We start from the raw sequence: 10,156 nt of genomic DNA, 5'->3' as shown, positions 1-10,156 counted from the left end.
CATGGCTGGAACTCATGTCTATGGAGTTTGAGCTTAACTAACCACCTTGTTGTGTGTAAATTTTGTAAATATTTTGAGATACGTTAACTTATTTTTTGAGAGTTTTGTTTACAGATCCGGAATTCAGAGTGCATGGCGAAGAGAAGCCCCAAGAAGGATAACATCATTGGAAGAAGTGAGGGCCTGATGCGCGACTTCGCCATGACGCCCACTGAAGCCCTGATCGTGCAGTTTTTCGTTATGAATCTGATTATGTGTATATGTATTTGTGCTGGTTATTATTTGATTCGATCCTTAGAGGACGAACTTCTTATGTTAGCTAATTTTATGTTTATCCATTTACTTCAACAACCCGTGGTAAGAGCTCTTGATAGCCCGAGTGACGAGCGTGCAGCATAATTCAGCTGTGCCTTCAGCAAGGGGGGATGTCACAACCCAAGGGTGTGATTTTTGTTTGTGTGTGCTTCGGGGCCAGTTCTAAATTATTCCCATGTGGCGGCTAGCGATTGGCTTGCTAGCCGTATAAGAGGCTTGAGTGGTTTCTGCCCAAGTTGGAGGACTCCACGACTATCAGGAGGAGGAGAACTTCACGTCTCGTGAAGATCTCTAAGCGCTGTGGAGCCTATCGGACCCAGCATGTATATCAAGAAGGCTATAGAGGTCTGATCAGCCTCTCGCCTCTCCCCGTCGCCGCCTGATCCCTCGACGTACCCTTCCCTGCGCGCAAGTTCCACGGAGCCTAGCAAACTTCGTGTGAGTGAATCCAGAGCTCTACCCAGGTTCAAGTCCTGCAGTTTTTTTCTTCCCGTCGCCGAAACCCCATTGCGACGTACCCTCATGTTCTGCAGGTTCGAGTTTTGTTTTGTTTTGTAACCGCAACTCAAGCAAGTTTTCCTGCATGCACCGCGACCATCTTCGGTGTAAGTAAAATAATCTTAAATCAACCACTAAGCGTCCGTGCCTAATTCTAGCGTGCCGCCTGTCTTCCCTGACCCGGCGTGTCCGGGCTGCTGGCCGCAGCCCGCCGCAAAAAAGAAAACCCCCAAGGGCCTCGGACCGCTCCCGGCCCACACACCTTCCATTGCCTGCATGTTTTCCTTTTGATTTTGAGACATCCAAAAAGCTCTTTGTGTAACCATATCAGTCTCCTATCAGTCTTTTTATTGTTCCATTGTGTCAGAATACTGTGCTTACTCGCATACCACATGTACCTACCCACAGAATCAGCCCTTCAAAACTGGGGTGCATGTCTTAATAGGGAAGCTGATTTTTCTTTGCTGAAATAGAAGTTGGCAGACACTGCTCTTGATGCTGCTTGTCTCTGACCCAGCAAGCAAAAGACGTGGAGTGAGTCTTGTGTCCTCAGTCCTGTGTTAATGCTCTCACAGCTGTAGGTATTTGGTGAGCACTGTCACTTATACTTGAAGCAGCAATTGAGCTGGCTCAGGGCAAGTGAACTGCTTCATGCAACATCTCAATGACACATGGCATGAAAACAATATTCTGTTATTTACAGGAACTGGTATAAAGAGCTATTAACAGTAAAGAAGCAACAGTCTGGCCACTGCTTTTGCAAGGGTCTGAGGCCTTAGTCTTGTGCTGTACTGCCACACCTACTGCCTCACACGCACTTTCTCCTGGGATGCCACATTTCCTGGACATTCTTTGTTTCCAGGAGAATTTATTCTGTCTCACACAGTTCGCCATGATTCTGAAAAAAATCTTTTTTCTACGTTTTGCCTTCTAAAAACAAGGTGTATGTTTTATTTGGGTACATTTGGTATACGTAGTTTCTTGTTAAGCTCCCAATACTATGCCCTCTAGGAACTGTCTGTTCTCCTGGACTCCTTTATCCTTCAATCTGTCGCTCCAAGGGACCTTATCTATTACTTTTCTGAGACAGTGGAAATCTGCCCTTTTGAAGTCCAGGGGCTGTTTGTTCTGTTAATCTCCTGCTTTCCCTTTATTAGAATTATGAATTCTGTCACATTATGATTATTTCCTTCTAGGTTTCCCATCACCTTTGTGTCTAATTCATCCTTATTAGTTAAAACAAGATCTGTGAAAAACAATTCCCTTGTCATCTCTCAAACTTACTAGAACAGAAAGTTGTCTTCTGTCTACACAGTCTCCCTGTGATGTCTTAAATACAACTGCTTAGAGTTCTTACAGATGGCTCAATTTTTTTACAGACTTTACAGGCATGTGTTTTTAGCCCGAATTTCTATTGCCTGTGCATATATTTACAGATAGCTGGCACCCCTGAATACAGATTTCTAGATCCATATATACCCAACTTCTATATCAGCAAGTCATATCAAAATGCAACATGAACCATGTTCAGAATTATTTATTGTGGTTGAAAGTAACATATTCAGTGCAGTATGCCAGGAAACAAATATGTGGGAAAAATTCTGTTTTGTGAATGATGATATTGGGAGCTGTGTGTGCAGCAGAATATGCCACAGAAAGCAACAGCACAGATTAGAAAGGTAATTTTTAGCCTCTTGACAACTAGATGCTAATGCATACAATTGCTGAATCTGTATGGGACAAAGAAGGGAAAAAGAGTCAGATAACTGAGGAATCTTTCCAGTTTCTATCGTTGTCAAATTTTGTGCACCAGCTATCTGTATGCTTTTATGCTCTGCACTTTGAGCTCTTGTTTTGCCCTAAATAAATTGAAATAACCTTGTGCTAATACAGCTTAGCTATTAATTACCCAAAAACCAAGGGGCATCTCTACACATGCTCCTGGAATCAGGGAGAGCGAGCGCTTTAATTAGAGCAGCTCTGACTAAAGCGTCTGGAGCATCTCATGTATCAATGTCCCCACGCTTCAAAATGGCAGCAGGGACGCTTTATCTAAAGCTCATTGAATAAGCTTTAGATAAAGTGCTCCCACTGCCATTTTGAAGCATGAGGACACTGATACAGGGGATGTAGAGGCCGGCAGGAGCACAGTAATTACCAAGCTTGAGTCTGCTCCGATGTGCTGTAAGTACAGCATGTCGCAGCAGCATCTGTGCTCATATATAGGCACCCAAGAAGACTTTTTTGAAAAATCAGTGGTCAAGGCAAAGAGTCAAGAACAGTTTCCAAACTTAGAAAGATTTAAAAATGTTATATACATAAGGCCCCCTCTACATGTTACAGGTATCGCGCACTTAACTGGTTAATTGCACAATTACTTTGTGACCAACTACACATGCAAAATAGCTTTCATGCCATAAAAAGCTCCAACCAGCTATTAAGTTAGACCTCAAAAATGTGTACTGACTTTATAGCTGGTTGTCTCCAAGCTTTAATTTGCATATGTATCAACTGACAGGGCTTTCAGCTGCAGGAGTGCACCATGCCCAGCTGGGGCTGGGAGTCCTGCAACTGAAGGGACTTTCAGCCCCAGCAGCTGTCAACTCTGGATCCTAGCAGCACCCAACAGCTGTCATAACCCAGCCCCATAGTTACAGTCCTGCAGCATACCTCCTGGTGCCAGGACCCAGCTGGGTCCGGGCAGCTGCAGGGCATGGCTGTGATCTCCCAGCCCTGGGGGTGCATGAAATCCTGATAGCTGGGAAATTGCTGCTGCTGCTGCCTCAGGGGTACATGAAACCCCCACAACTGGGAGATTGTGGTCTTCCAGCTGCTGAGGTTTCATGCACCCCCTCAACTGAGGGAGCTCCAGACCATGGGAGCTTGTTTCCTGCAGATGCAGGGGCAGCCCGGGATTGAGATCCCTCTGTACTGGCAATAAGGTCTGATGGAATCTAATGTGTGATCCCAAAATTGCGCCTTCTGCCATGCATTTGTGGCATGGAAGGAGGCACAATTGTGTAGATCATGCATTGGATCCCATTGTGCCTTCATCTGCATGTATAGGGGGCCCAAAGTGACTTAAATACAGGAAATGTTTTTAAGGAACATAAACCTAATTGTGTGAATTCTTATTAAATAAAGTGTACTTTTCAAAACTTATGTTCAAGGTGAACATTTGATTTTATTTAAATTCAGAAAGATCTGTGTCTGACTGACAGGCAGCTCAGTCATATAAGATTTACAGGAGTGATAACATTTGACAGTAGCAGCTCTGGTAGTGCTTGCCACCTAGTGGATACTGCTTATACACACATACAATATGTGTACATGTGTACATAAGATGTGTGACATCCTTCATAAATATATTTGTAAACATATATAAAAAACTACATTAATTACTTTTGTAAAAGTTGCAGTACAGTTGGATAGAAAATTATGGTTGAAATGAAACAAGAATAGGAAGGAAATGACATACTTTTTTCATTTTCTGCCTAGCTATTCTTAGTTTGTAATAGATAAAAGATGGACCATGTTTTTATCTGCAAGGATTGTTTATGATAGTCTAATTCTTGGCATAATAAAAAATGTGGAAACCTGGAAAAAATGTATTAGCTTGAGAATAATGAAAATGAAATTAAATATATAGTACCTACGCTCTGTTCTGTTGCCTTATTTTCGAAATTACTGTTTTCTTTTACTTTATACTTTAAAATAAGCTTAGCCTGTACTTTGAATAAGTATCCTACATTCCTTTCTAACCGAGCACAAGCTGAAGAGATAAAGCATTTCCTTATATCACAGTTTTCATTATCTATTTGTGTTACCTTATTACATAATTCCTGACTTCCTAGAGGAAATTACTTCACCCACTTGTAAGATGGTTTATGGTATGTTTTAACTGAACACACCAACTTTTACAAAATATTTTTGGAGATTATAAGAACTATGTAATATGAAAATGCAGCTGCAGTGGAAAATTCATTCAAAATGAAAATTCCCCATATTAGAAACTGACCATTACTTTGGGCTAAACATCCTTGTTCTTGCTGAAGTAGAGCTGTTCTTTAACGCACACAGATGATCATAACATTAGTTTTGTATGTAACATTTTTTGCTGTGCCTCATTTTCTTAGTCTTACAAAGCCCAGTTCTGCCTGTTTTAGAATCTTGATTTCTATGGGCCTGCTTTATTGTTAAGATTCTGTTCAATACACATAAGGAAGATGGTATCAGACCCATGCTAAATAAGTGGCACCACTGAGGTCAGTAACATAATTCCCATGGACTTCAATGGAAGAAGGGTTTGGCCTTACATCATGGAGAAAAGAGTCAAGTTCATCAGTGATATAAACTAGCAAAAGTTACACATTAGGTGTACATAGCAAAATATAATTAGCATTGATGTTGAATTTTATCAAGCTCAAACTCACCCTGCAGTAAGTGAACTCATTAAAATCTGTGCCAGTGGTTCCTGCTATTTGTGTCAGGGCTTGTTTTATGATAATAAGTTTAAAACAGTAATTAGACCTCCTTGTCCTGTTAGCTGTTTTTCCTGCTCCTACCTCTGATCTATTTACTTGACATGGACTATGTTTTTCTGCCATGCAGTAAATGTGATACTTTTTATTACTTCCCGTCAGGATGAAAAAAATAGAGTATATCTCAATACAGCCCAATGCAGAAACATAATGCATAAATGACTTAAGTCAGTCTACAGTTGCATCACATTTTCATTGATATAACAGCAGTATTAAGCAAACATTTGACTAGGCAGAAATAAACTTCTGAGTTACATTATTTGAGTAATCAACTTGTCTAGTAAAAGTATTTATCTAGTCTGTCTTCCAATCTACAGGGATTATATTTTTAATGTAAGGCTCTGTACTTCATCAAAGAAATCTTAGGCACTAACATTAGAAGTTTATTATATATTAAAAGATGTACGTGTATTCCTTGTTATACTGACTCTGTTCCAATGGTTGATCAGACAGAAAGCAAATGGTAGGAGGTAAGAAATGCAGAGTTAAGCTTTAGTAATGGAAAAATTGTCTTACCAAGTCATTATTCTACAGTAGAGAAAGAAAAAAGATGCTTATTTAGAAATTTGATGGAAATTCTTGGAATTTGCTAGAAAAAAATCTTTCCAGTTTCCAAACTGGAAAGTTTCTCAAACTTCTTTCAATATTGAAAGGAAGTGCAGGTTCTATGAACTAACAGTTAAGAATAATTTTGGAATAAGAAGTCTAAAAGCAGAGATGAATAGAAGACAGTGAGATTTATATTATGCAGAGTTCTGAGGAAAAAGGGGGGGTGAATGATTAAGCAAGTTACATACAGAAATGAAGAAATGCAAAAACGTATTCTACATAGTTCTTACATTATACTTATCATTGTAATATCTGAATTCTTTCTGGTGCACTATGTGATGCGACCAAAATTTGGAACTGAATGTTCTGTCATCCTCTCAGGGAGAGAAGCATGTGCACTGGAGTGTCTTATTTTGATGATGATCTTATTAAAATGATGAACAAGAGAGGTGAATAAGCTTCCCCAAGAAACCTTAATTATGGCATGTTCTAACTTCTCAGTGCTTGGCTGTTTAACCTGAATGATCTTTTAACATAGTGTTTTGTGCATAGTTTTCTAATATTTTTAGAAAAGCAAGCAGGCATTCATTTTATTATGTTCCATCATGTTGACATGTTTATCCACAGGACTGGGACTTTTAAATCTACTGCATAGAGCATTGGCTGTTGAGCCAATACAGTAATTATATCAAGATTAGGTTCTCATTCTCTGCATGGACCGGCAGGAAAGAGGGATGAAACATGTTTTCAGTAGATTTCTGATAGCAGAACAATGGAGGAGCTTAGGAACCTTGGGTTCCATTTCAGGCTCTGACAGGGAATATTCTTTGATGTTCAAAGAGACTTCAGTCATGTTCCCCAAGCCTCATCCTGTCCAGACTCCTTGTCAAAGTCCTGTCTCCTCCTTCACACAAGTTCTTGGTTCTATTTTTTTTGCCCAAATAGTATAGTCTTCTCTTGTGGGCTTCCTCACTTGAGTTCTAACTTGTTTGCAAGTTTTGGACTCCACTTATATATTCCTTCTCTCAGTGTCTTTCCCAGCCAGTCCACTGTTCATTGTTCCCCATCCAATTTGTCTTCCAAACTCAGATCCTATCCTCTCCCTGTTTCCCAATTCCAGTTTCCATCCCTTAGCTCTCTGTGAGTGTGTCTACGTGTGCATTTATGCTAGTTTGAACTTACTGCGCAGTAAGTTACAGCGCAGTAAGTGGGAATGGACTGGCATCTACACGTGCAGGTGTTAAAGCACATGAATGCTGTGTGTCGATTGACTTGGGACTAAAGTTAGGCATCTATACGTGCATTACCGTGCAGTAACTAATCAGGCATAAATTTGATACCTGCATCATGCAGGTATCAAATTTATGCTCAAGTCAGCGTAATTCGCCATATTTACTGTGCAGTACAGGCATGCACATGTAGGCATGCACGCCCAGGCTGTGTAGTAATTTCAGTTACTGAGCAGTAAATGCAGATGTGTAAATGCACCCTGTATCATTTACTCACTCTCTCTTTGTCATCTTCTAGTGCCTCTCTCTCTATAAACTTCTTGTCCCAATCCACTCCCTTTTCTACCATCCCTCAGAGATGATTCTTGTCCCCTCTGCATTTGAGTCAGGTGCCTTCTCCTAAATGCTTCCTGGGTTCAGCATGGTGAATGCAGGAGATAGTTTCCCTTCTCTTAGCTCCAGTCACCAGTACCACAATGGTCTATAGCAGATCTGAGCACCAATTGTAAGGGAAATCCCACTCAACATACACTTCTGGGCTGGATCATGCGCAACAATTTTTCAATAATACAGTTTTTCAGACCTGGAAAAGTTGTTTTTTTACTATTGCAATTTATTGTTCTGCCCCATCTTACTTGTTGCTACATGATGACCTGTTGCTAATTCACCATTAAATTCAGTCACAGTGAAGTTTGACAACACATAATGGCAACAAAAAAAAAAAAAGTCTTCAAACATAAAATTAAGAACGGTTTTATTATATTGGGAGAGCCTTTGTATTAAACATAATGTTGGAATTCCTGGAACCCATTATTATTGGCTCGCCCTTGGGACAGAGCAACAAGGCGGCAGGAGGGTGGCTGGGTGTGCAAGCGGTGGGAGAAGGTGGTGTGGACGGTGCATGGGATGCTGGAAGCCTGCCAACCCCAAGCTTCCCTGAGCATGTCAGCACCCTTGCACTTTGTTACATAGCGAACTAAAACACCTTGGATGGGTTTTTACCTTGCTACGTAACAGTCATTTAAAGTGGAATACACCGCTGAGTGTGTAAATAGCAATGCCATTAAAGCAGAACATGCCGCTGAGAGTGTAAATAGCAACACCAGTAAAGCAGTGCAAAAGGGCAATTAAGCCGCTTTAAAGGCCAGTTTTGTTGCATGTACAAAGGCCCATAGATTGAAAAGTGGTAGACTAGATCAGTGATTGTCAATCAGGGTGCCATGGTGCCTCAGGATGCCACATAAATGTTGATAACACTGTTAGGTAGACAAACATGATTTGCAAAATAAAACTAGAGATTTCAAATAGGAATACACAGTGTTAAGATCATTCTGACCTGTTGTGGCCTTCCTGAGTTCTTTGCAGCAGATGAATTGCTCTGTTATGTTTCTATAATCATAAATGAGTGAAAACATTTTCCAAGGGGTGTCTTGAGTCTAAACAATGTTGGTCCAGAATTTCAACATGAGGAAAACATACCTGCATAAAGTCCTAGAATGAAAATCAACATGCAAGACAAAATGTTTTCTTCTGACATTACCTCTATGTCAAACAGTCTTCACAGAAAGCAACCAGCCATCACTTGTTTGAGCAAGTTCTGGAAATAAGGTTCCCAGATCCAGGGGAAAAGACAGATTTTGTTAAATATATATATTATAAATGTATTTATTTATTCGATTTATATGCTGCCCTTCCCAATAAAGGGTCAGGGCAGCTGACAATAAGAGAACAAAATAACTTTTATAAAACAGGAGAATGACCAAGAGAACAAAACAACTTAAAAGGCAGTTAGCATAGCAGCATAAAACAGAAATTGCCTAACAGTACCCCCAGACTAACTCTGTTTGGTAAACACCTGTCTAAACAGGAAACTCTTACAGTGCTTCTGAAAGATGTTCAGGTTCTAGTTCTGGTGGACCTCAAGAGGGAAGGAGTTCCAGAGCTGAGGATCCTGAAGCCTGCTGACCTTAGGGACTGAGATGGGGCATAAAGAAGGTGGAAGTACCTTGGGTACATATGGCTTAGACCATATAGTTCCTTATAGGTCAACACCAATACCTTGAATTTTGCTTGAGAAAATTTTAGGGAACTAGTGCAGCCACTGGAGGACTGGAGTTATGTGCTCCAGGTGACCCACCCCTGTCAGAGGGCAGGCCACCATATTCTGCATCAGCTGGAGCTTCTGGATGGTCATCAAGGCAGCCCTGCATAGGGCACATTGTAATAGTCTACTCTTGAGGTTGCAAAGGCATGGATCATAGTGGCCTTTCTGAAAGAAAGGGTTGTGGCCTTCTCACCACATGGGAGTCTGTGAAAGGCGCTTCTAGCTATGGCTGCCATCTGAAGATCCAGGCATAGCAGAGGATCCAGGAGCTATGAACCTGAGAAATAAGAGGAAGCTGAACTCCTTCAATTAGAGATGTCCTGGGTCAGATGAGAGAGAGAAACAGAGAGAGAGTTGGTTGGCATCAGCATACTGATGCCACCTCACTGCAAATCTCTGTACAACTTTCCCATTCATAGTATGTGACAAAACAGGCTGTTGAAAAGTTGTGCCTCTTGGACCCACTTAGTCTCTAAGGGCACTGACAGATGTGCAGCTCCCTGTTGTAACTCACAGTGCTACATGTGAAGCACCATGAGTTACAGCGACCCCCCAACCCAACAGACATTCACTTTTGGGTCAAGGGTGGGGTGGTAGAAATTAAGTTCTACTTTGGAGGATATCAGTGCTAAAGAACAGACTGTAAAGATGGCTCTGAAAGCCAGCAAGCCATACAACCTCAACAAAAGCATCAGCTTTTTTTGCCATTCCCCCCCCATATGCCTATTTAACTTCCATTGAAATGGAGAGAAGAAAATGCCAATTTTCCTATAGCATATATAATACCTGTTAATAGTGTATAGTGCATGATATTCAAAGTGAAACTGGTAGGAAGTATTTTCAATATTTTCAGTTACTGAATTTTCTTACCTATAAGATTACATTGTACCTATGCAATTTGAAATGAAAATTTGAACTCC

This window comes from Alligator sinensis, unplaced genomic scaffold (assembly GCF_000455745.1).
Source record: "Alligator sinensis unplaced genomic scaffold, ASM45574v1 scaffold321_1, whole genome shotgun sequence".
NCBI lineage: Eukaryota > Metazoa > Chordata > Crocodylia > Alligatoridae > Alligator > Alligator sinensis.
Note: the sequence above shows the minus strand (reverse complement) of the source record.